The sequence below is a fragment of the Saimiri boliviensis genome, chromosome 2 (assembly GCF_048565385.1).
Source record: "Saimiri boliviensis isolate mSaiBol1 chromosome 2, mSaiBol1.pri, whole genome shotgun sequence".
Lineage (NCBI taxonomy): Eukaryota > Metazoa > Chordata > Mammalia > Primates > Cebidae > Saimiri > Saimiri boliviensis.
The window spans coordinates 31,102,138-31,125,916 of NC_133450.1; the positions used below are offsets into that span (position 1 = coordinate 31,102,138).

At 47.5% G+C, this 23,779-nt stretch overlaps 1 protein-coding gene across 2 annotated transcripts in view; it reads left to right on the forward strand.

The window, feature by feature from the left end:
- Nucleotides 1-23,779, forward strand: part of DPF3 (double PHD fingers 3) — a 286,509-nt gene that overhangs the window by 234,194 nt on the left and 28,536 nt on the right. Inside the window, exon 10 of one of the 2 annotated variants that reach the window (XR_744393.2) lies at nucleotides 1,533-17,037. The exons of the other annotated variant lie outside the window; for it this stretch is intronic. The gene's annotated coding sequence lies outside the window, so the exon portion shown is untranslated. Of the gene's footprint in view, nucleotides 1-1,532; nucleotides 17,038-23,779 lie in introns of those variants that run through there. 2 annotated transcript variants of the gene reach the window in all.

The window sequence follows — 23,779 nt, forward strand, 5'->3', positions numbered from 1 at the left end:
TTAAATGGGGCAAAAGAAAAATATGTTTGTGTGTATTGGGGGGTCAGGGGTGGAAATCTGAGCAAACTTAAAGGGCAGGGGTATGCTTATGAGTCAGACTCACTACAGAGTGGCAGGTAACATCTGACCAGAGGGTCAGGGTGTTGGGAGAGGGACAGAAAGACTCCTGGCAAGGAGTGAAATTTTGACAGGTGCTCAAGGAGAGAGCAATCGGCAGGCATTCTGTGGGAGGTCCCAGGGAAGGTCACTTGGGTTCGATCACTCAAGGGAAGGGCTTAGAGGCAGGCGGTGACAACGAAGAGCATGAGGGAAGGGGGCGTTCACCAGCAAAGTGGATCAGAAAGGGAGACAGTGGGGTGGGATGGGGTAGAGACAAGGAACAGGAGCAGGTGTGGAGGGAGGACTTGGTCAAGGAGGAAAGCTGGATGGATGGAGTCTCAGCTTTGGAAGAGCATCTAATCCAGGCTTGTGCACCTGGCCAGTGATTGACGCCTTGGGTACCAGGAGAGATGGGGCAGAGGAGGGGGCTTTCAACTTGGAAGAGGCTGAGCTGCTCATTTGCTTTTGAACTTTCTTCCCTGCTGGCTTGGCCTTTTTCCATTTAGGTCCATCCTCCCTCTGTTCCCTCTGTCATCACTCAGCTTAATGTGACCTGGGTACTGTTGGGACACCCATCTCTGCCTTCAGAAACTGCTTCTGGGGTGAAATGTGAGAGTACTTGGTTTTACTGCTTACTCCGTTATGTCCACTGCTTTGTTCCAAAGAGCAAAATGGCAGATTTCATTTCAGCTGGAAGCAAAAGCTATGCTTGGCTGTCCAGGCTAAAGGGCCCACCTGGTGTGAACCAGCACCACCAGCTTCTAAGGCTGACAAAGGGATCACTGGGTTAGTGGAGGACTGGAACAGATCTCTTGGTTGGGGTCTCTCTTCGAGTAATTCCGACACACCTGAATCACTTGGGGCAGGGTTGGAGGTGAATGTGTGTGCTTGTGAAGGAAGCAGTGTCCTTTTGGGCTTAGGCCAAGTGGGGCATCTGATGGGGTTTTCTGTGGCTGAATTGGTTCTATCCCATAGAACTACTCATTTCTACTCGGATCACAGGGAGAGAGATCATAAAGGTCCTTTCCGGGATGTTTTAACTGTGGAAAGATTCAGTTTGTTTGGTTTCCAAGTGGAAGGGCATTTTTTTTTTTTTTTTAACACCCAGTTCTGCCTTCTATACCACCTGGGAATTGAAAATCCATCTGTGTTCTCTCTGCCTCTGGCTCAATAGCAACTGACCTGCCCTATCCTGGCTGATCTCATGCTGCTGACCTTCAAGGCGCTGGACACACTAGCCTGATTTTTGTTGCACCTGGCCTAGCCTTATTAGCTTGGTGATTAGTTGGTGGTTTTCATTCTTTCTTTCTTTCTTTCTTTTTTTTAAAATTCATTTCATTTCTGTCACCCCCATAATTTTAATCTTTCTTTTTTAGGTAGTTGGTCCATGCTGTTGTTTTTTGTTTTATCTTTCATTGCCTTTCCCTCTGCAGTCAACACTGTGACCTGGGGACTCCAGCATCCTTCAAGCAAGCCATTTCTGAAGAAGGTGAAAAGAAGCCAGGATGATTGGCACCTCCTCCTCCTCCTCCTCCTCTTCTTCCTCTTCCCTTGCCCAGCCCCCTCCTGTGCATGTGTTTCAGAAAACACAGGAGCCAACACGGAAGTGGAAAATCCTGCGGCGCAACTCAGCGCAGCCCACAGATGCCCCGGGAATGGCCTCCATTTGTGCAATAAGAAGATTTTTTTTTTTTTCTTTTTACAATTCTTCATTACATTTTCTTTGATTGTCTGTGAGAAAGTACCCAGGTCAGCCTGGAACTGCTCTACAATAGAAATAACTGAACACAAACTGACGAAAAAAAGAGTTAATTATTTTATTTATTTCAATATTTAAAAGGAAAAAGTGCTGGCATTGCACAGTATTTTTGTTTAAAGTACCTCCTACTTCAAAAGCTAAACACAATTTTGTGAAGACATGAAATCATAAGAGTACTTAATGTAAAAATAAAAGACTGCATATTACTCTAAAGAAAAATACCCCACATTTTTAATAAGAAAATAAAGATCAACTCTGCTCTCTCAGGCTTTTTAAAAAGCCATTCATGTATGTGCTTTAGGTATTTTTATTTCTGCGAGTTGGATGTGGTAAGTGAGGAGTGATCAGTTTTTTTTTCCCCCTTCCTTCAAAAGCCTATTGAAAATGTTGGTGATGCTAAATGATTGTGTGTTAAGACTTGACTGAAATAACGTAGCCACAAATCAGCAGTTTCCCCCACCCTCACTGCCCCCACACCCCAGGCAAGCCCCTTTTATCTGAATGTCAGAAGCAGCCTGCCTCCTGGTTATCATGTCTGATGAGGTCTAGCTCAGAAAGGAATTCCATCTAGTGATGGAATATATCCCCTCAAGTTCAATAGATTCAAACACAGAGAGCTTTGTTTAAAATAATGCAGCGAAGGAAAAAAAATAGCAAAAATAAACGCATCAGCTGAGATGATATTAGTTCAGTCACCTAACAACTCCTAGAAGAGATGAGCCAAGAGAGCCTTCTGCTGAACTGGCTTCTGGGACCTGAGCTTCCAGAGCTGTCCCCAAGGGCTAGGAAAGCCAGCCTGAAGGACGGGAACCTCAAATTCAGTTGCTGGTAGGGGCCATGGAAGAAGGCGAGTATTCTAACATGGCCCTTTCTGGTCGAGCTGGTGGAAGTGGGCATTTTGGCCGATGGGATGTATCTCAGTGTTGTGTCTGGGCCCAGCAAAGGTGCAGGGCTGAATGGCTGAGCCACTGGGTTCTACCTGCAGGCTCCCTGCTGTGCTGGACCTTCGCACAGCCATGCTGTTGGGTTTCCCTCCCTTGTAAGCAGAGTCATAATCTAACACACAAGCAGAGGTCCTTGAGTCACAGTGTTACTGAAATGGTTCCGAGCCGGAGACTCTCTTGCCTCTGACAGCGGAGGGTGGGTGGGCACGGACTTCCTGCCAGTCCTTTCAGGTTTCCCATTCAAAACCGGTCCTGGTGGTGGAGGGGATCACCGAGAGTGTCTATGTCATTTTGTAGCCCTTTTCTCTGACGTTTTCTGGTAGAAAATGTCCCTTGTCAAAATGCTAATAATGATCATAATAATAAGCTTTCCAACCAACTCCCACAAGTGACAACCTTTGTAGAATTGTGATAAAGGTTTGCATAATGTAGGGTTTGTACCAAGTGTGTGTAAGTTTCTGTTAAATAAAGGTCTGTTTCCAATGCTCCTATAGCATCTCTGTAAAATTTGCTTGACCACCCAAGCTCATCCTGCATGAGTTCACTTTCACACTGTCATACAGCAGGGACTCCTGAGATGATTCTTCCCACTTGCATGCCAAGATTTGTTGAACCTTGTTGTTTTATTTACAAGCACAGTCTAGAAGCACAGTTGCCACTGGCTTGGCTGACAGATGGTGGCCTGGAAAACCAATAATGCCCAGGGTTGATGCCAGCGTTTGTTCTCTGAGCCCAGGGTTGCTGTCACCCACTCCCCCATCACCATCACCATCACCATTCCCCTCCTCTCCATGGCAAAAACAGACGGATTGAAAGCCTGATTATGTGTGCAGACTTAGTATACCGGTCCAGTGTTGCTGTCACACCTGTGCCAAGAGCAGAAGTTTTGCACAAAAATGCAAGATGTAGTGTGTGCTTAGAATAGGTAGGAAGTTAAGGTTTTCATTGCCTGAAATGAGCTGTTGGTGTAGACCCCAAGCTGCCGGTTGGTGCAGCTGTAAGCTGGAACTCCCAGGGTAGGCTTTCCTTGTGCATGAAGATGGACCCTCTTATCCGATGGGTCCTCCAGGTCAGGCAGAACCAGGGCAGCATGTCAGGCCGGGTCTTGACCTTTGAGCATTGCTGGCCCCCAGTGGGGCCAAGTGGAGAGGAACATGACATTGTAATGCTGCGGCTAGTGTACGTCCATCTTTCATTGGACTGAATATCACCTTATGACTCACGTTATGAACTTCGTAAGTTTTCCTAGCAGTAAAAAGAAAGGCGCCTATCAACATGGTGCCCTCCTTAGTTTTTTTTTCCCCCCTCTTTTATCGTGATGAAGTATGCATTGTATAAAATTTACCTTTCTAACCACTTTGAAGATACAGTTCTGTGGCATTAAGTACGTTTACATTTTGTGCAACCATCGCCACCATCCATCCCTAGGACTTTTTCATCTTCTCCAACTGAAACTCTGTACCCTTTAAACACATACTCCCCATTCCCTCCTCCCCAGCTCCTGGCACCCACCATTCTGCTTTCTGTCCCTCTGACTCCTCTAAATACCTTGTGTTAATGGAATAATACAGCATTTGTCCTTTTGTCACTGACGTTTCATTTAGTGCAATATCTCCAAGGATCACTTATATAGATGTGTGAAACTTTCTTTACTTTTGAAGGCGAAATAGTGTTTCATTGTATATATAAACCACATTTAGTTTATCCATTTATCTTTTGATGAACACAGAGTAGAAGTGAAGTTTCGCATATTTATTACACACCACCCACTTCCTATAGTGACTCAAAATTTGAGACATTAGGCTCAATTCAGAAGTCCCCTAAGGGATTAAATGTCTTCTTCCATGGGAAGTAATTGCACCCTTTAATTTACTCCCTAGTAAAGATCTGATTCTGATGGGCAAGTGCTTTCTACCTAGAGTGTGTCTTTCCCTGTGACTTGGGCTTTCTTGGCAGATACTGTCTTTGGGCTGCTTCCAGGGCTGAGAGGTCTGGCATGAAGTCGTTCTATCAATGTAAATAATTAAGAATAGAGGAGATCCAGGATCATCAGATGTCCAGAATGGAGAGTCATGAGGACAGGGACTGAGTTTTTCAAGTGTCTGATAATTGGTTGTTAGCCAATAATGCTTTCTGTCTGTAGATGGTCACTGATCAAGAGGGAGGGCAGAAGTATACACATGGGCCAGAGAATGAAAAAGAGAAACGAAATCATGTTCCTCATCCACTTGGAAACATTTAGCTACCATAGATGGTTAGCTCTGGGGTTGGAAATCAGATGCTGACCAAGCAGGTATCTTTGGTGAGTGAAGCAGGGCTGGTATGACAAAAATGGCAGTGCCAGGGAGACATGGAACAGCCCTTGAGGCTCAGCCTCAGGTCTCAGGGAGACAACAGGAGTGGTAGGGAGTGTCTCCAGCCAGGAATCACCTATGCTTCCAGTGGGGCAGCCATGACTCAGCTCAAGGGACGCAGGCTGCAGGAGGTGGCCCGGGGTTCCCAGGTCTTCTGCTTTTTCCAGAGAGGTCACAATTCAAACACTTTGATGAGATCTCCCCATTTTTCGCTGTTGGTAGTAAATAAAAAAAGAAAACTGAAGATCAGCTTTGAGTTTCCTAACCGAACATGACCATGCGCCTACCAGGCACACTTGGATGGCTTTGAGGCAGCTTTTCCCAAGGGCTGCCGGTCTGGGTAAGGTGGAAGTTGAGGTTGGAAAGCCTTGTGTGGATTCTCCTAGCAAGATACTTGTCTTAATCTGTGGATGCCTCTAGTGGTATCCTGACTTAGGGTTGTTATGTGGTAGGATGGGTCCCTGGGTTGGTCTCTGGATGAAGCTAGGTCATTACTCAGCACATGTTAGGGGTGATTCAGGATATGGCTCTACCAGAAAACATTCCTCCTTTCATGTTCTTTTCCTCTGCGTGTACATGGAAGACCTTCTCTTTAAAAGTCCGGATAGAGTTGTACAGTTTAGATTTTTTTAAAAGTCACTTTCTCCTTCTTTTTTTCTTTGAGATGGAGTTTTGCTCTTCACTCCAGTTTTGCCCAACCTGGAGTGCAATGGCATGATCTCGGCTCACTGCAACCTCCACCTCCCGGGTTCAAGCGATTCTCCTGCCTCAGCTTCCCAAGTAGCTGGGATTACAGGTGCATGCCACCACGCCCGGCTGATTTTTTGTAATTTTAGCAGAAACGGGGTTTCACCATGTTAGCTAGGCTGGTCTCGAACTCCTGACTTCAGGTGATCCGCCCGCCTCAGCCTCCCAAAGTGCTGGGATTACAGGCATAAGCCACCGCACCTGACCCTAATTCACTTTATTCTTATTGATGACCAGTTGTCTATTACATCACATTCCTTTTACCCTTCTTTCTATGTAACTAGAACCATAGTTGAGTTTTATTGTATTCTTAAATCAGCAATTTCAGAACGTCCTTTGATTAAAAAGTAGTCCTTCCAGAATTTTAATCTTTTAAGTATTTTGTATATAGATTTTACAGATTTTTTAAATGAAATTTTTTTTGTGGGTGCATAGTAGGTATAGATATTTATGGGGTACATGAGATGTTTTGATTCAGGCACACAGTGTGAACATAAGCACATCGTGGAGAATGGGGTATCCAGCCCCTCAAGCATTTTCCCTTTTGTTATGAACAATCTGATTATATTCTTACATTATTTTAAAATATACCTTTAAGCTACCACTGACTATAGTGACCCTACTGTGCCATCAGATAGTATTTTATATTTTATATGCATCTTATTTCAGAGTATACTTTGTAAGAGAGTTAGGCTTGCTTTTAATTATGCAACCACTACTCGCTTGGCTCAGGGTTGTTTTCTGGTTTTGTTTCTTTTGTTGGGTTGGAGAGGAGGTTATTCTGAATAAGCAATTTATTTTCCTTATCATTTATAATGGCGATCAGCAAACTTCTCTCCTGTAACATGCCAGATAGTAAATATTTAAGGCTTTGTAAGCCAGACATCTGTCACAACTACTTAGCTCCGGGGTGAAGCATGAAAACGGCTGTAGAGGATATGTACAGGAATGGGCGTGGCTGTGTTCCAATAAAACTTTACTTACAAAAATAAGCAGTTGGCCAGATTTGGCCCATAAGGCATAGTTTGCTGATCTCTAATTTAAAAATAGGGAGTATTGCACTGCTTAGTTGAGGGGTAGGTGGTGGTGGTAATAGGGCATTTTCTAAGCCTCAGGACTAAGGAAAAATAATTTCACATTACCAGGTGAAAGGCTACTGATGCATTTCATGATCAGTACTCTAAGCTGTTTCAAGGCCAAATGCAAAAAGTGTTTCACAGCCAGAAAAATCTCACCACAAGAACTTGGAAAGCTCTCTACTAGTTTTTCTAGTTTTGGGACAGAGTCCAAACTGCAGTAGTGCAGTGTTTACCAGAAGTGTCTGTGAATAATGCAGCCATGCATAACAGTGACTCTCTGTTGTGGACATGATGACTGATATTATTCATCTCCAGCAACTTGGGTCTTATGAGTTAAGGGAACCTAGATGGTAGAGTTTCACCTACATGAGACAAATGATAGGGGACACTGAGAGTGGGGCCCAACTTGGGACATGTGGATTTGTTGCAGTTAAAAAAAAAAAAAAAACGGTCTCTTTGTGGTGAGCACAGATTCTTTAATGGCTGTGGTTCCTTTAAGTAGTTAATTATGGGATGTTGAGGATATTGCTAAGACATATTTATTCCTAAGTACTCAGATTCTTTATATTCAGAATCGCACTTCCCTAATTTCTTACTTCACCTCCCAAAACAACCAATTAAAAAACATGTTCTTCCTTGGATGGTGAAGATTACTGATACCAGACCTACTACTGAATTGAAACCTTACTGGTTGCACATGGAAGTGTCCTGAGGGGCGGTCAGTGAGCTAGTTATGTAGGTGGTAGTAGTCAAGTTTATTGAAGAGATGCTCTTTAGTGGATACTCCATTGTGCTGAGAGGATCAGTGACTTTCAGACCTCAGGATAACTTTCAGTGGGGTTTATTTCTAAGTTTCCCCAGTTATCTTCAAGTTTCCTGAAAAGGGGCAGTGTTTTAGATAAGCATGTTAAATATCTGCTTCATTTTCTCCAAGCTCTACCCTGTGATCACATATGAAGCCACCCAGAAGTTAATTTAGTTTTCAGGCGTAGACCAGGAGGAGAGAGTCTTCAGACTAAAGGCTGGAAAATGCTATGCTTTGTATTTTACTAAACATGGTGTGAGCAGCACACATCTTTTGGTTACCTGATGTTTTTTATACCAGACTAGGACACCCTTTCTTGAGAGGTGATGACAGCGGTCATCAATGGTTTAGCGTCAATCTGCTTGACTGGATTATGCTGATTGTATTATTAGCCATCACCTGGCAAGGCACAATTGTAGCTGAGACAGATCTGGAAGTGCTGGTAGAACACAAGCTGGAGGAGTGTCGTGTGGTTTATTGTTAAGAAAACGAGAGAGGCCGGGCGCGGTGGCTCAAGCCTGTAATCCCAGCACTTTGGGAGGCCGAGCCGGGTGGATCACGAGGTCGAGAGATCAAGACCATCCTGGTCAACATGGTGAAACCCCGTCTCTACTAAAAATACAAAAAACTAGCTGGGCATGGTGGTGCGTGCCTGTAATCCCAGCTACTCAGGAGGCTGAGGCAGGAGAATTGCCTGAACCCGGGAGGCGGAGGTTGCGGTGAGCCGAGATCGCGCCATTGCACTCCAGCCTGGGTAACAAGAGCGAAACTCCGTCTCAAAAAAAAAAAAAAAAAAAAAAAAAAGAAAACGAGATAAGCGGGCTGTGTTAAACGGGGAATGGTGTGGAAGGCTGGGAAGCAGTGCTCCAGCTCTGTTTAATATTTGACACCACTGTATTTGAATTAGCTGAAAAAGACTGTGGAAAATCCGAAAACGACAGAAAAGCTTGTTAACGATATGTTTAACAGAATGAACAGTAAGCCCTTTAAGGAAAGTTTTGTGGATTTGGGGTTGTTTAACTTGGGGAAGAGAATCAGGGCCCACTTAATGGCTGTTATTATGTGTATCACTGAGATAAAGGCACTGACCAGTTACATTTGGTGTCCGGGGAGCACAGGAGAAACACCCTGGTGCCTAAAACAAATAGACAAGCAGTTCTTTTGACACCAAGAATTTGAGACTGTCAAGGCTGATGGATGGGGAACTCAAGACAGCCAAGTATTTCTCTTGCATAGAGTTGAGGGCATGAGCTAGATGACCTTTTGGGGTCCCCATCTAGCTCTGTAATGTTTTGCATTATAGCTGGATGACCTGGAAGAGTTGGTGCCTAACTCACCACCAGGGAGTGGGGAGACGTGGAGAGAGTTCGTTTCACGGTTATGTATTATAGTCACTAACTAAAATTACATTTCCAGGCGTGTTTCTATTTATGCTGAAGCAACGTCTCAAGCCTTTTGTTGACTTCCATTATTTTGGTGGCATGAGACACCAGCTGAAAAGTGCATGCAGTGGCAAGAGAAGTGCCAAGTGTATGAACAAGGAACAGTGAGAAGAAACTGGAAGGACAGTAAGGCCAAAAGGCCACCAGGTGAAAATGGTTCTGCTGAAACTCCATTTGAGTTCCACTCCCGTTTTCATCTCATTGGACCCACCACATCCGACATCATCCTCAGTGCATCGATTTCATAATTGCTCATAGGACGTGGATATTCTCAGCATGATTTTTGTTGAATGACCTCACTAATATTCATGGTTGTCTACTATGTTCTCTCCAATCTGGGGAGGAAAGGTCTTATTAGAAGACAAATTTAATTATATATACAATTATATTTATGTATGTTACATATATAGATAAATGACAAGAATTCTACTTGGGAAAACAAGTGATCAGCATTCTTTCTAAATACTTACGAAAAGAACTCCTTGAGAAAAATGTTGCTCTGTGTTTGATTTTAAAAAGTAGCAAGGATTATACCACATTTAGCAGGTGAAGTGAACTTTCTGTGGACCATAAATAGAACTGAGTTTGAGGATAGAGATAAGTTGTATAGGAAAGAATGAGGTGTGAATTGCCAGCATGAACATTTATGCTGAAACTTCTGCTTGGCTGAGTGATGGGCACAGAGAGACTGGCAGTTTGTAATCCTGAAAACTTCTTTAGTTAAAATAGATTGTTTTACCCTCCATAGATCTCAACCTTTTGTCCGTGATTGAAAAACTAGATCAATGTGTTTTGACCGCATGCTGTTACTCTGTATAATGACCCTCCAGTTACTGGTTTGCTTTATACTACTGATCAACGAATCAAACCTTCACCGAACGTCTTGTGTTGCAGTAATGTGCTAGGTTCTGCAAGACATAAAAGGGAAGCACGGGGGAACCAGAAAAAATTTGGGGGGTTACTTCCTATGCATTAGTTACTGAGTGTAGGCTTTTTATAGATATTAGCTTGTTAAAGCCATGTAACAGCCCTTTGAGATTAAGATTACTATTCCTGTTTTACAGAGATGGAAACTGAGGCTCTGGGGAAGTTGAGTTGACAAAGGCAGTAGTGACTGCTGGTGAAGTCTGATTTTTCCAGTCAAGGATTTTTCTGTCTCTAAAACCTTCTCCACTGTGTAAGATACCTTTTCTGTTCTGGAGGAGGAGAAACAGGTGGTTAACATATTATTCAAGACAAGACCGTTTATAATTAAGTGCCAACTTGGTGCATAGTGCGAGTGCCAGGTAGGCTCCAGAAAGGGAGTTACCAGCGCGTGTTGGGGTAGCAGGGGAAGGATAGAAAGAGGCACAGAGTTGGGGTGGGCAAAGAGAAGGCAGACCCCTGAAAGTAAGAGTAGGAAGTACCTGAGCAAATCTCTGGTGTGAATGGGCCTGGAAGGCTTGGAGCCAGAGCAGAGATGAGCCTGAATGGAGTAGAAGGAAGATCTCAGGCTGCTGGGGGGAGTCACAGGCATGTTACTAATATCCCCACTGTTGGGGGGGCTTGATTCATACAGGCATTAGGGCACAGGAAGAAGGAGGAGGCCGGCCATGAGCTCTTGAGCAGGAGGCATGTGATGGACAGGATGACTGTGTGGGGACAGCTGAACTGGGCATGTCAACCTTCCCCCACCAGGTTGCCTCTGATCCTGTCATGATTGTAGGATACTAGACCTTGTGGGGAAAAGAAGTGATCAGCACCCCTTCTAGATGTAGATGTCATAATAGAACCCCAGTTTTCCCATCGTCTGGGTGATACTTACCCAACTGATAAAATGTTCAAAGCGCGGCTGGGTGCAGTGGCTCATGCCTGTATTCCCAGCACTTTGGGAGGCCGAGGTGGGCGGATCACCTGAGGTCAGGAGTTTGAGACCAGCCTGACCAACATGGGGAAACCCCGTCTCTACCAAAAATACAAAAATTAGCTGGGTGTGGTGGTGGGCGCCTGTAATCCCAACTACTTGGGAGGCTGAAGCAGAATTGCTTGAACCCAGGAGGCAGAGGTTGCAGTGAGCCATTGTGCTCCAGCCTGGGCAACGAGAGAGAAACTTCGTCTCAAAAAAAGTTCAAAGTGCTAAGTGTCAATTCCATGGGCATTTCCCATGAGTTATTATTTTGAAACCAGAGAAACTGCAATGATACTACCTGCTGGGTGGTAATGCATTTGGGAGGAGTGTGGGGTATCCCGAGAGGCTCGCTGGCTCCAGAAAGCTTTGTTTCTGAGAGGCCAACTTAATTTTGGGATCAAAATCTATGATTGTTTTCTTGGTCAAGTTGGAAAAGGGTTTATTTGAAAAAGCACCCTCTGTCTAGACTGATAGGTCACTGAATGTGCTGCGAGGAAAAGAGAGGAAACCCGCTGAGATGCTGGCCGTGACGCTCCTTGGGGTCTGACCCTCAGCCGATTGGCTTCTCGGAGGACCTGAGAAGGGCTGGCTTGCAAGCCCTGAGTCCTGGCTTCCATTTCCTTCAGCGGTTCTCTTCTCTCTTCACTTTACCTTGTCAGTGGGCTCCTCCTGGCCCCTGAGGCCGAAAGAGGTGCAGCCATGTGTGAGGAGTGTACATGGTGAGTCAGGGAATCTGAGCCATCTACTCTGCAGTGCCCGGCATGGCCGGCCCTCCCTGACATGCTGAATAATCAGTCACCAGTATGCTCTCAATGGAATCTTCCTAGCAGCCTTGTCAGAAGTTATTGTCCCATTTAGCGGAGGTAGTAGACCAACCCTCAGAAGGGTTAAGTGACTTGGGCCAAAGCTATGCAGAAGCGATAGGGCAGCCGGGACGCCAGGTCTTCCTTCTGATGTTCGCGTTAGTGCCTGTGCCACTGCGTGTTACTCCCAATGACGTTCAGTGACAATTGTCTTGCTTAGGCCTGCCTGGAAGTGGCAGAGCACTGGACTAAAAAGGTTATTTGACAGCGTGGAACTGAAACCCGCAACAGAAGAATACCCATTCTCCTCCTGAGGAAAGGAAAAACAATTGGAAGTGAGCGTCCACGCTGACCTCTCTTCCCCACTCTGCCCACCCTGCATCGTGAGCCTTGTACAGCGTGGTCTCACCCAACCCTTGCAAACTCCCTCTTTTGTTCGTCTGCCTTCAGGTTGTAATGTTTATGTAGATCTGGTACAGCCTGCATTCTGGGGCCCACCGTTAATTGCGCATTCAGTGCAATGGGGCAGTGTTCTGTTTTATGCACCCACCTATGTTACCTACGTACTCGTTTGAAATTTCATGGCGTACTCTGCAATAAAAGCCCCAGGTCTGCCTCTGAGGGCCATATTAGGGCTATTGCAGGCAGTCCTCTGAGTTGATTTTGCCTAGCAGAGGTTGAGAAGGTTGGCTCTAAAGGAAGTCTCTGCCTGCTAAATGGCCCAGGGAGAGAGACTTTGCCTCCATGCTTCTCCTGCCTTAATTTCAGGAAACTTTCTGCAGCTTTCCCCACCTCTCCCCCTCCACCATCCCTCTGGTCTCTGCTGTGCTAATCAGAGCTCATTCTGGCTGCAAGCCTCATTTGGGGAAAGAGTGCTCCAGGACTCCCAAAATGTGAAGAAAGAAATTAAGGACAGTTGGCCAAATGAGTCAGCCCTCCACCACCCATGAGTCATGGGGACCACCCCACTCTCTAAGCCTGGGAAGCTTTGCGGGGAAATCCCCTCTGCCTTGTTCAGGGCTCACGGGGAAAGACTTTCCCCGTGGGCTTTACCTTTGGAGCAGGTGGTGCTGGCTTTTATTCCGAGAGAAAGGGAACCAGGCTCACTGAGTGTCCATTCCATATTACCCCAGGTTCTTTAACCTCATTGCCCCTTACGTGACAATCCTGGGATTGTCCCCAATCACAGGGGGTGTTCCCATTTTATAGCTGGAGAGCTGAGGTCCAGAATGTTTAACTTGCTCAGGATCAGGAAACTGCCCATGTCTAGTAACAGAGTCCGGCCAGCCCCAGGGGGAGCCCATCCTGGCTGTGAGTCTTGTTGCGCATTGGCTGGTCAGCGACGTGGGGTTTGGCGTGCGAATGAGCCCGAGCTTCCCAGCAAGGGCAAGCTGGGTGGTTGCAAAGAGCCAGCTGCTCTGGCCAGTCTACCCCATGCTGGGCAGCTCTATGGGACCCTACCACGTGGCTGGCTGTGAGACTGTCAGGAGGGGAGCAAAAAACCCTCTCTCAGCCCCAGGCAGGACACTTTTCCTCTCCCCAGATTTCTTTGCCTCTTGTTACCCCGTGTGAAGCCCACAGACATCATTTGGTTGTACCGCTTTAAAGGAGAGTCCGTCACCGGCTTTGTACATAACGAATACAACCTGGTATTAGTCAGATGGTCTTGAAAGTTCCCAGATGCCATTTTGGTGAGAATGTGACATTTAAAAAATTACTTTCTTCTTCCATCTCCCTGTCTTCCTGCCTTACCTCCACTGCCCAAACACAGGAGTGCTTCCTAGAGCGGCTCCCTTTCTGTTAAAGCCTTTGGAGCTATCTCTTTTGGAGACTTCTCCCTCCCAAGAGGCTGGGAAAACGAGAGCTGGGTGCAGAGCAGACAGGGATATTTTGGCTCTGGCTTCTGATGTGCATTCATCCTTCCGGAAGGCAGGGTCAGGGAGGGGTCAGTCGCTGGCTGAGGCCCCAGGGGCTCTTGTTTGCTGTGGTGGTTGAACAGGAAGAAGGAGCAGCCCCGGAGCACCATGCCAAGATTCCAGACCCCCTGCCCGCCTCCATCCTGGGCCACCTCCCTCAGGGGCCAGGGCCATGCTGCAGAAAGACTTAGGAGACCTGGCTGCAGTTCCAGCTCTGCTGCCACCTGTTCCTATGACCCTGAGCCAGTCACTTTACCTCTCAGGGGCTGGGTTTCCTCCTGCGTCTCAAGAAGGGGTTGAACTTGGTGGTCTCCAAGATTCACTTGGTGCTGACAGTGTCTGAGTTGATTAAGTGAGGAACCACGATAGTGCTATCCTCTTTAAGAAAGCTGTCTGCATTTTAACTGGGGGTTTTTGGAAGTGTGGTTTTTGTGACACTGGAGCAACATCAGTGGTGGAAGTTTCAGCATTGTTCCCGGGGTCCGTGGAGTGGAGACGGCATTTTGTATACCTCTCACCCACACACACTGATCCTGTCGTGGAGGGAGATGCCTCTCTTGTCCTCTTAGTTCACTCATACCTGTGACTCCCTCTGACCCCCTGGCTCCATCCATCTTTTACCTTGGAGAGGCAGATGGAGAAGTGGCATGGTTGGAATTATGGGGGGCATCTGTCTGGATCCAGGGTACCTATGGTCTGTGCGTCTGCAGAGAGCCACTGGTCTCTCCCCCACCACCTCTGCTTTAAAGAGGTCACGCCCCTCATAGCATCGGCTGGACCCACTCCAGAGGAGATTGTGCTGGCCATAGATGCTGCCCTATCCTCAGCTGCTGGGTGCAGCGAAGAGACCCTAGAGCTTGTCTGACTGAGGAGGAAACAGACAGCAGAGAGCCATTGCCAAGAGCCCCAGGCCCCAGGGCTGTGCTGGCCTGAGTCCTAGCTGAGTCCTAGCTGAGTGCAGCGTTCTCTCCCTAGCGGGGGCTCCTTTCTTCAACTGACCCCTTTATCCGGTCTCTGTTTCCCCACTTTCCTTTCAGGGAGCTGGTCAACTTCTTTGTCTTTTCAGCCTTTCCAGTTCTTTGCCTTTAATTCTGTGGGGGTGGGGTTTGGAAGTGGCCTTGACCTGGTTTTGCCCTGGGATCATTCAGGGAGTGCCTTTAATCCCGGAGCTTAGATTAGCTACCAGGGCTGGGATGAGCAGCCCCCACACATCTCCAGGCCACTCTCTGGGTCCTCGTGTTTCCCTCAAGGGCAGCCTGGAGTTGGATGTGGTGGGAGGGTTGTGGGAGGAAAGCAGGACTTGAGCACAGGTGGGCAGGTGTCTATTGCTCCAGCCCTCTGGCTGGGGAGGCCACCGGATGGTCAGAGTCCAGCGCTCTCTGGAGTCTGCTCACCAGCCCCTCCGCCTCCTGTGTCAGCAGAAGGGTCTCTCCTCAGTGCTTGTTTCCTGTGGCCGAGCGGTGTGGTAGTTACTTGCATGGATGTTGGCTGGAGTAAGATACAGGTTTCATCTTGTCTCTGCCAGCAGCTGGCTGGGCTGTCTTGAGTAAATTACTCAGCTTTTCTGAGCTTCAGCTTCTTTGTCTGTAGAATGGGGACAATAATGCTTTCCGCTTCTTTGTCTATAAAATGGGGACTATGAAATGGGGAGTCACAGATTACTATTATTATTTATATATATTTTGTTGCGTTTTCGGTTTGGGGGTACGTGTGAAGAACATGCAGGATTGTTGCATAGGTACATACATGGCAATGTGGTTTGCTGCCTTCCTCGCCATCACTTCTATCTGGCATTTCTCCCCATGTTATCTCTCCCCAACTCCCCACCCCCTGCTGTTCCTCCCTAGGTCCCCCCCCCCACAGACTTCAGTGTGTGATGCTTCCCTCCCTGTGTCGCTGTGTTCTCATTGTTCAACACCCGCCTATGAGTGAGAACCTGTGGTGTTTGATTTTCTGTTCTTGTGTCAGTTTGCAGAGAATGATGGTTTCCAGGTTCATCTCTGTCCCTGCAAAGGACACGAACTCATCATTTTTTATGGCTGCATAGTATTCCAAGGTTCAAAGTGCCTAGCAAGTAGGAAGCGCCTCATTAAGTTGTAGCAATAGTACTAATAAATTAATACCCCCCTCCAGGGATGAGTCAGCCAACTGAGTTTCTGCGTCTTTTAAAGAATTTGGCCAGAATTCTGGTTGAGCTCCTGAGTAGGCGAGGACCAAAGTCCCTTTTCCGAGTTCTTGTTCACCCCTTCCTTCCTGCTCCTTTCTTCTTTGTCTCCGGTCTTCTTTCTTTTTCTCTTTCCTTGCTCTACTCACTTTATTGCTTTTCTTTGTCCTCATTCTTCTGGAAGCTGTGATGACCTCTTTTCTTTACTTATTCATGATCCAAAGTGCATCCTGGCAGTTGCTAAAGCTGGTGCCATGCAACTAATTTTCTGCTTGCTGTGAGTTCCACCTCCTGCCTCCATGAAGACGCCATGGCCCTCCAGCTGAAGGCTTCCCCCTTGGCTGGCAGGGTACCCACCGCCCTTGAGATGAGAATTTTCCCACTAAATCCTTTCCCCTCTTAGGTCTTTTTTAGCTTTCTATTCTTTCCGTTTCCAACCACCATGACAAGTGGATATATGAGTCTGGAATCCAGAAAGAGGTTCATGCTGGAGATATAAATTGGGAATAACAAGCGTATAGATGATATTGAGGGGAAGTGAATTTGACATAAAAGGAAGAACTGGGAAAAAGGGAGGAGAGGATGATTCAGCAAAGAAGACCAAGAAGGGGCAGCCAGCAAGGTGGGAGGAGAGCCAGGTGAGTGTGAGGAGAGGGGAGGGTGTGGAGAGGAGGCGGATGGAGGGCACTGGCCCTTTCCAGGTGTGCTAAAAGGAGGATCGGAGAAATCGGGCACTCAACAGAGGGGGCTGCTTGGTCAGGATGGGAGCTTTTACAGCTTGTTTGTATGCTGGCTGAATGGTCTGCTAGAGAGAGAGAAAGATTGATGATACAAGAGGGAATAATAGCAGGAGCCAAATTCTCAGGGTGAGAGGTGGGGAACCTGGCGAAAGTGGGAGACGGGCTTTGGGTTAGGAGCTGAGATCATTCATTCCTGGCAATAGGAGGGAGACAAGCGTAGGGATACAGATGCAGAGAGCTGGGTGGGCGTGGCATGGAGAAGATGCGATAGTTTTATTCTTTTTTTTTTTTTTTTTTTTTTTTGAGATGGAGTCTCACTCTGTCACCCAGGCTGGAGTGTGCAATCGTGTGATTTGGGCTTACCGCAACCTCTGCCTCCCAGGTTCAAGCAATCCTCCCACCTTAGCCTCCTGGGTAGCTGGGATTACAGGCATATACCACGACATCTGGCTAATTTTATATTTTTAGTAGAGACGGGGTTTCACCATGTTGACCAGGCTGATCTCGAACTCCTGACCTCAAGTGTTCCACCTGCCTCAGCCTCCCAAAGTGCTGGGATTACAGGTATGAGCCTCTGCACCTGGCACGATAGTTTTATTCTGACTGCTTATGTATTTTTCCACTAAATAAGGAGAGTGTGAGGAAGGGGTATATAATATGGGAGATTTGAAAAGATGGAGAGAGATGGAAGAATAATTTGATTAGAGAAATATGGGAACAAGGCCAAGATCTGTGTCACCATTGAAACCACGACTGCTTAGCACCATGGTGTTTTTTTTTTTTTGCTCTTGGTATAGGCTTAGAGTAGGTGAAGAGTTGGTCTTAACTGAAAATTGAGTAAGTAGGAAAAAGGGGTAGAGGGGTAAGCGGACATGTGCAAGGCTGGGTGTGGAATCTAAGATGGGCGTGCGAGGGGGTGTGGTGAGAAGTGGTACTGTCTGTGGACTGGAGCTCCTGCCGAGATGAAAGGATGGGTGGCATTTGCCTCCCTGCCCTCAATAAGTTAGGACCAGGCTTGCCACTACTGGCCATCTCCTCGTGATTTTTGGTTCCGGTATATTCCTCTTAAAATAGTTCAATAGACACTAAAATAGAAAATGGTCAAAAGCAATGCTTGTTCTAGGGCTGTGGAATCCATTCATCATTTAATGGGCACAATCTAATTAGGTTGCGAAGACATCCAAAGCTGCCTAGTGAAACAGTGGAAACTGTGTCTACTATTATTATTAGAGTTGGAGTCTCGCTCTGTTGTCCAGGCTGGAGTGCAGTGGCGCGGTCTTGGCTCATTGCAACCTCCACCTCCCAGGTTCAAATGATTCTCCTGCCTCAGCTTCCTGAATAGCTGGGATTACCGGTGCCTGGTCTCAGCTCACTGCAACCTTTGCCTCCCAGGTTCAAGTGATTCTCCTGCCTCAGCTTCCCAAGTAGCTGGGATTACAGACACCTGGTCTCAGCTCACTGCACCCTTTGCCTCCCAGGTTCAAGTGATTCTCCTGTCTCAGCTTCCCGAGTAGCTGGGATTACAGGTGGCTGCCACCATGCCAGCTAATTTTTTGTATTTTTGGTAGAGACAGGGTTTCACCATGTTGGCCAGGCTGGTCTCTAACTCCTGACCTCGTGATCCGCCCGCCTCGGCCTCTCAAAGTGCTGAAGGCTGGGCACAGGCATGAGCCACCGTGCCCGGCCTGCAAACTGTGTCTTAAATCTATCCTAAATCTTTCCTAATACTTCAGTTGAATCAGTCCTACAAATACTGGAGTGGGCATTTGTGTTTGTTCTTAACCTGCAAAGGAAATGCTCTAAATGCTTTGTCTTTGAAAAGGACTTATCTAGGGGAGAGAGTATATGGTGCCTGTCTCAAGTTGCTGAGAGGAAGCTAAGACCTCCTGTTTATGCAGGAGACCCACAGGTCTCTGGCAAGCAGGATTGCTATCGGGAAGACGGTTTGTGCCTGGACACTGGCCAGCGTGGATTGATGTCCTTTGCATGCAACAATCACAGGCCTGTCTGAAACACTTATGGGTATGTTGACAGTGGGCTATGAGGTTGAAAGAAATTTGGAATTTCTGGGAAAGGGCATAGAGGTTTAGTGGTGCCAAAGCAAAGCAGAAGAGTGGTCAGCCTTGGCCTTTTGTTCTTTTAAAGTTCTCCAGCTTAACAAGGTGGTGGTACATAGCCCGTGGTCTTGATCCTCATAATAGAAGGATGAGGTAGGTAGGAAAGGCTTTTGAGCCCTGATTGAGCAAGGCTGACTCAGATGAGAGTGAGGGAAGACTTGGCCGCAACGTTAACGCTGCGTCATAGAGCTGCTCACTGATGTGCAAGAGCTCCCGGGAGACGCTGGCAGCAGAGGGTCTCCAAGTGTGCCCAGGGCCATCGGCATCTGAGCCCTCTCGGGATACTAAACGAGCAGATGCCTACCCATGCCAGGGCAGGGGAATTAGAAGCTTTGGGGCCTGAGAATCTGCGTGTTTCGAACTTCTCTTCCGGTGATTCTTCTGAACTCTGAAGTCTGAGAGCAGCTGGGTCACCAAAGCTGCATTGCTGTGGCTTGCAGCAGTGAGAGGGCCAGTGACGGACGTTTCCACCTGAGGCCCTTGTTCTCCAGAGGAAAAATTCCCCATCCAGGCAAGCAGGGCAGAAGAGCTGGGTGCCTGGGATGTGTGTTTGAAGGAAGCGGGTGGAGAAAGGTCTTCAGGGACTGAGCGGCCTGGGGAAGGAATAGGCATCAGGGACTAAGAACTTCAACAAGGGAATCTGATTTAGAACCGCCTCAGGGGGTGGGGGGAGCTCATCCACCAGTAAAATTAGTCTTGTTTTACTGGTTCCAGCCTGGAAGTCCTGCCCCTGAGGGTGGCCAAGGGGCTTCTATCCGAGGTCGTGGACGTCCTTCTTTTCTTTCTTTTTTTTTGTGAGACGGAGTTTCGCTCTTGTTACCCAGGCTGGAGTGCAATGGCGCGATCTCGGCTCACCGCAACCTCCGCCTCCTGGGTTCAGGCAATTCTCCTGCCTCAGCCTCCTGAGTAGCTGGGACTACAGGCACGTGCCACCATGCCCAGCTAATTTTTTATATTTTTAGTAGAGACGGGGTTTCACCATGTTGGCCTCGATGGTCTCGATCTCTTGACCTTGTGATCCACCCGCCTCGGCCTCCCAAAGTGCTGGGATTACAGGCTTGAGCCACTGCGCCCGGCCGTGGGCGTCCTCCTTAAAGGCAGTGCATTGCAGATGCTGAGGGCACTCTCTGGGCTTGGCGTCAGGTGGACTCCACTTAGCAGCTGCGGAGCTGAGAGCAGGAGCTTACATCCGCTCAGGACTTTGGTTTCCTTATCTGCATTAGAGGGTAGAGAAGGCATCAAAGAAGTAAGGTCCTTTGGACTGGACTTGGAGGATGAAGAGAAGTTCCCAGGACAGGCAAAATGTGGAAGTAGTAGTTTATTTATTCTTTTATTCATATCCGCATGGATAGATTCATTCGATGATGTTTATTTGGGGCACACCTGGGCGAAGGCCCTGAACCTAGAAGAAGGTGTTGGGCCTCTTGGTGGTGAAGTGTGTTTTGTACTGACGGCACAGGACCCGGTGGGGCAGTGGGAACTTGATCTTGGAGTCATGGAACTGCCTGATGGCTGGCGGCCCTTGCTGGATCTGGTCTCCTCAACCTTCGTGATCTGGATGGAGTGGGTCCGGGTGCGGTGCCGGGCACCCATGTTGATGAGAGTTTTTTTTGGTGGAAAAGTGAGGAGAGAAGTCAGTGTGGAGAGAGTGAAGACGGAGTGGGTGTCCCAGAAAGAGGGAATTTAGAGAAGCGCCTCTCAGAACACACTGTGCATGTGAATCACCTGGGGATCTTGTTAAAACTGCAGATTTACAGTCCCTAGGTTAGAGCTGGGGTGTGAGCATTTCTAACAAGCTCCCAGGAGAGACTCCTGCAAGTGGTCTGCAGACCCACTTTGTATAGCCAGAGTGTAGACAACCCGTTTAACAGGTTTGGTGATGAATGGGAGCTGAGTGGCAGGGAGAGACCTTTGTGTGGAAAAGCGGGGGTGGGGGTGGGGAGAGAGCAGAAGGAACAGTATATTTTTGGCAGTGGGGGTGGGGATGTGGCAGATACTTTTCTGTGGTGGGGTGGAGGTTGGGGTCCATGGAGGGAAAAGAAGAGGAATCTAAAAAAGGCAGTTGTGGCCAGACAGCAAAGAGGCTTGCAATGCTAAGAAGCTTACTTCATGCTGCCGGCAATGAGAGACAGAGGAATTACTTAAGGAGGGGTGGGTTGATGCCTTCTAGCTGGTGGAGTAGAAAAAATATGAACCATCATTAAAAAAATCCCTTCTTACCAGACTGGGCAGCACGGGGAGACTCCATCTCTATATAAAATTAAAAAGTTCGCCAGGCATGGTGGCACGCACCTGCAGTCCCAGCTAGGGCCAGGGTAGGTTTGGGGAGGGGAGCGTGGATGCTGAGGAGGGAGGATGACTTGAGCCGGGGAGGTGGCGGCTGCAGTGAATCAAGATTGCACCACTGCCCTCTAGTCTAGCCTGGGTGACAGAGCGAGACCCTGTCTCTGAAAAAAATATTTGCTTCTTAGCATCTCGAGATGATTTTCTTTGAAAACAGAACTATATGACTATAGCAATACTGTGAGTCCAACCACAAAACATGGCCACCATTCGGTTTGAGTCTTAGCTGTTATGATAGAGTTTCTGCCTCACGGAAAGGGAAACAGAAGTTTACGTATTTGACCAGTGACCTGCCTAAGATGTGAGTCTTTAAGTCTCATATGAAACTTTAAACCTGTGAAGCTTAATGGCTCCTAGCTCAGGGATAGCAAGTAGGTTTCTTCCTGTATGCAAACTCGAGACTGGTAACAGCCACTTGGAGTGCTGTGCTGAAAAGGATCGTAAGGTCTTATCCATGCAGATTGGAAGAGAAGGTTGAATTGATTAGTAATGTCTGCTACGGATATGGGATAGAATGGTGGCATGTGTGCCACATATTTAGCTATCCCTGAAAGGAAGTCAGATTTCTGGTGATCTATTCCTAATTCTCTCACACCTCATGCTCAGGTGAACCAGAGCCATTTCAGAGATGGTGGGTGATTTCATTTCTCTGACTATGGAATGGGGTTGGTCACTGCTTATCCAGAAGGGCCTTGTAAATCTTTGAATACTTGTGAGGCTGCACTTGTCTACTTTACAAAGTACCGGGAAAGGCCCTCACTGCTGCACTACTTTAATATTGATGGGTGTTTTTGTACTGAATAGACCAAATAGACTCTATGTCTTAGGGCATCATTTCTATTAAACCTGAAGACAGATGCTGGTAACTGGAAATAGCCATTGATTTGCTTTCTTTTGTACTATTCCAACTCTCTAATTTCTCCAGAGGAAAAAAAGAAAGCCCACATAAAAATCATTCCCTCTAGCTTTTTAAGTAAACAGCAAGATCTATTCTCGTTCAGGACTTCGTTGGATAAATATCTGATTGTCAGGAAAAGTGGGATTAATCTCAGATGAAACTGTGGCCAATGGAAATGGATCTATCAATTGGGTTTAGTGATCACAGATACAGGAGGAGTGCAGACCTGGTGCTGCCTGGATGTTGAGGCTTGGAAGCAAATATGCAGAGGTAATACGTGGCCAGATGGTGCCGGGTTTTCATGTACTCCCATGGAGCTCCAAGGATGTTTCTCTGTAAGCAGCGTCGGCGCAGCACGATTGCTGTTTCTTCCTTTTTGACACTGTTAAAGGACATCAGGTACCTCCAGAGCTCAAGAAGCCTGGGTGAGAGACTTCTGGGAAAGCTGGTTGTCGCCATCATCATCCTCATTTTCCATTCTCCTGCCATTGCAATTTGAAAAGTGAATTCATGACTTGGGGAAATCGGAAGGTGGAGAATAAAAGGGGGAAGAGAATTAAAAGGAGCTAGTGATCATTGGGGTCTCCGGTGGGGGTGGGGTTGTGGGTCTCTTGACTGTAGGACAGTCTGGTGATGGCAAAAAGGGGACCCTTCTTGTGTGCTCTTTTGTTCCTTTCTTAGACGAAGTGAGTGAGGAACATTCCTGTCCTTTCTTGACTGATAGTGTAATGGAGGTGTGGCGTGAAATCGGCTTTGGATGCCAGACGTCTTTCTCTGCTCCTCTCAGAGGCTTCACAGGGAAAGCTAGTGAAGGGTGGTTACTCGGGGGAGCCCTAGGGAGGACCTGGCCAGCCGGCTCCAAGTGGGAATAACTGGCTGGCCAGTCTGAGTGCGGCCGGGAGGTGGCCGGGAGCGGGGATGACCCCTCCTCACTCCAGCCACGGGCTGAGGAGCTGTGACCAATGAAGTCAAGTACCTTTGCTGAGATTCTCAGGAGCTGAAGCCCAATAATGCCACCATCGGCTGCTGACCTACTTCCTGCAGCCTCCAGGCCCCTTTGTGTGGGTTGGACTGGCTCACTCCTGAGCAATTCTTCCCCAGGGTTTTCCAGGATTAGTCACTGCCAGATGGTGAGGACTCGGTGCCCTGCCTCATGGAAAGCAAGTCTGGCTTCTTGAGGGATTTTGCTAGAAGCATGGAACATTGAGGCCCAAAGGGGCCTGAGGGGACAGCTAGTGCAAATTGAGGAAACTGAGGCATGGAGCGAGTCAGTGACATGTTTCGTCATGCCTTGGCAAACTTTTTATGCACACAAGGAGAAAATGTTGCTATATTTAGCAGCTTAAACAAGGAGCTGAAATGCCGCTGGGTTGCCGCTTTGGGGTTGACCATCCTGGGACAGGGTGTAGTTCGAGACCGAAGGATTAGAATGTGAAGACCTGGGTGTTCCACTAGCCCTGCTCCACTGCTTGCTGGCTGTGGCTACCTGAGCCATGCTGAGCCTCGACTTCTTCATCTGTAAATCAGGAATATTCCCATCTGTCCTGCCCACCTCACATGGTCACCATGGGGAATCAAAACAAAGTCAGTGACTAGAAAGGTGCTTCCTTGGAAATGTTGTAAGGATCATTAAAGTATCCAGACATGGCTTTCTTTCGGCCAACATGCTGACTGCAGGCTC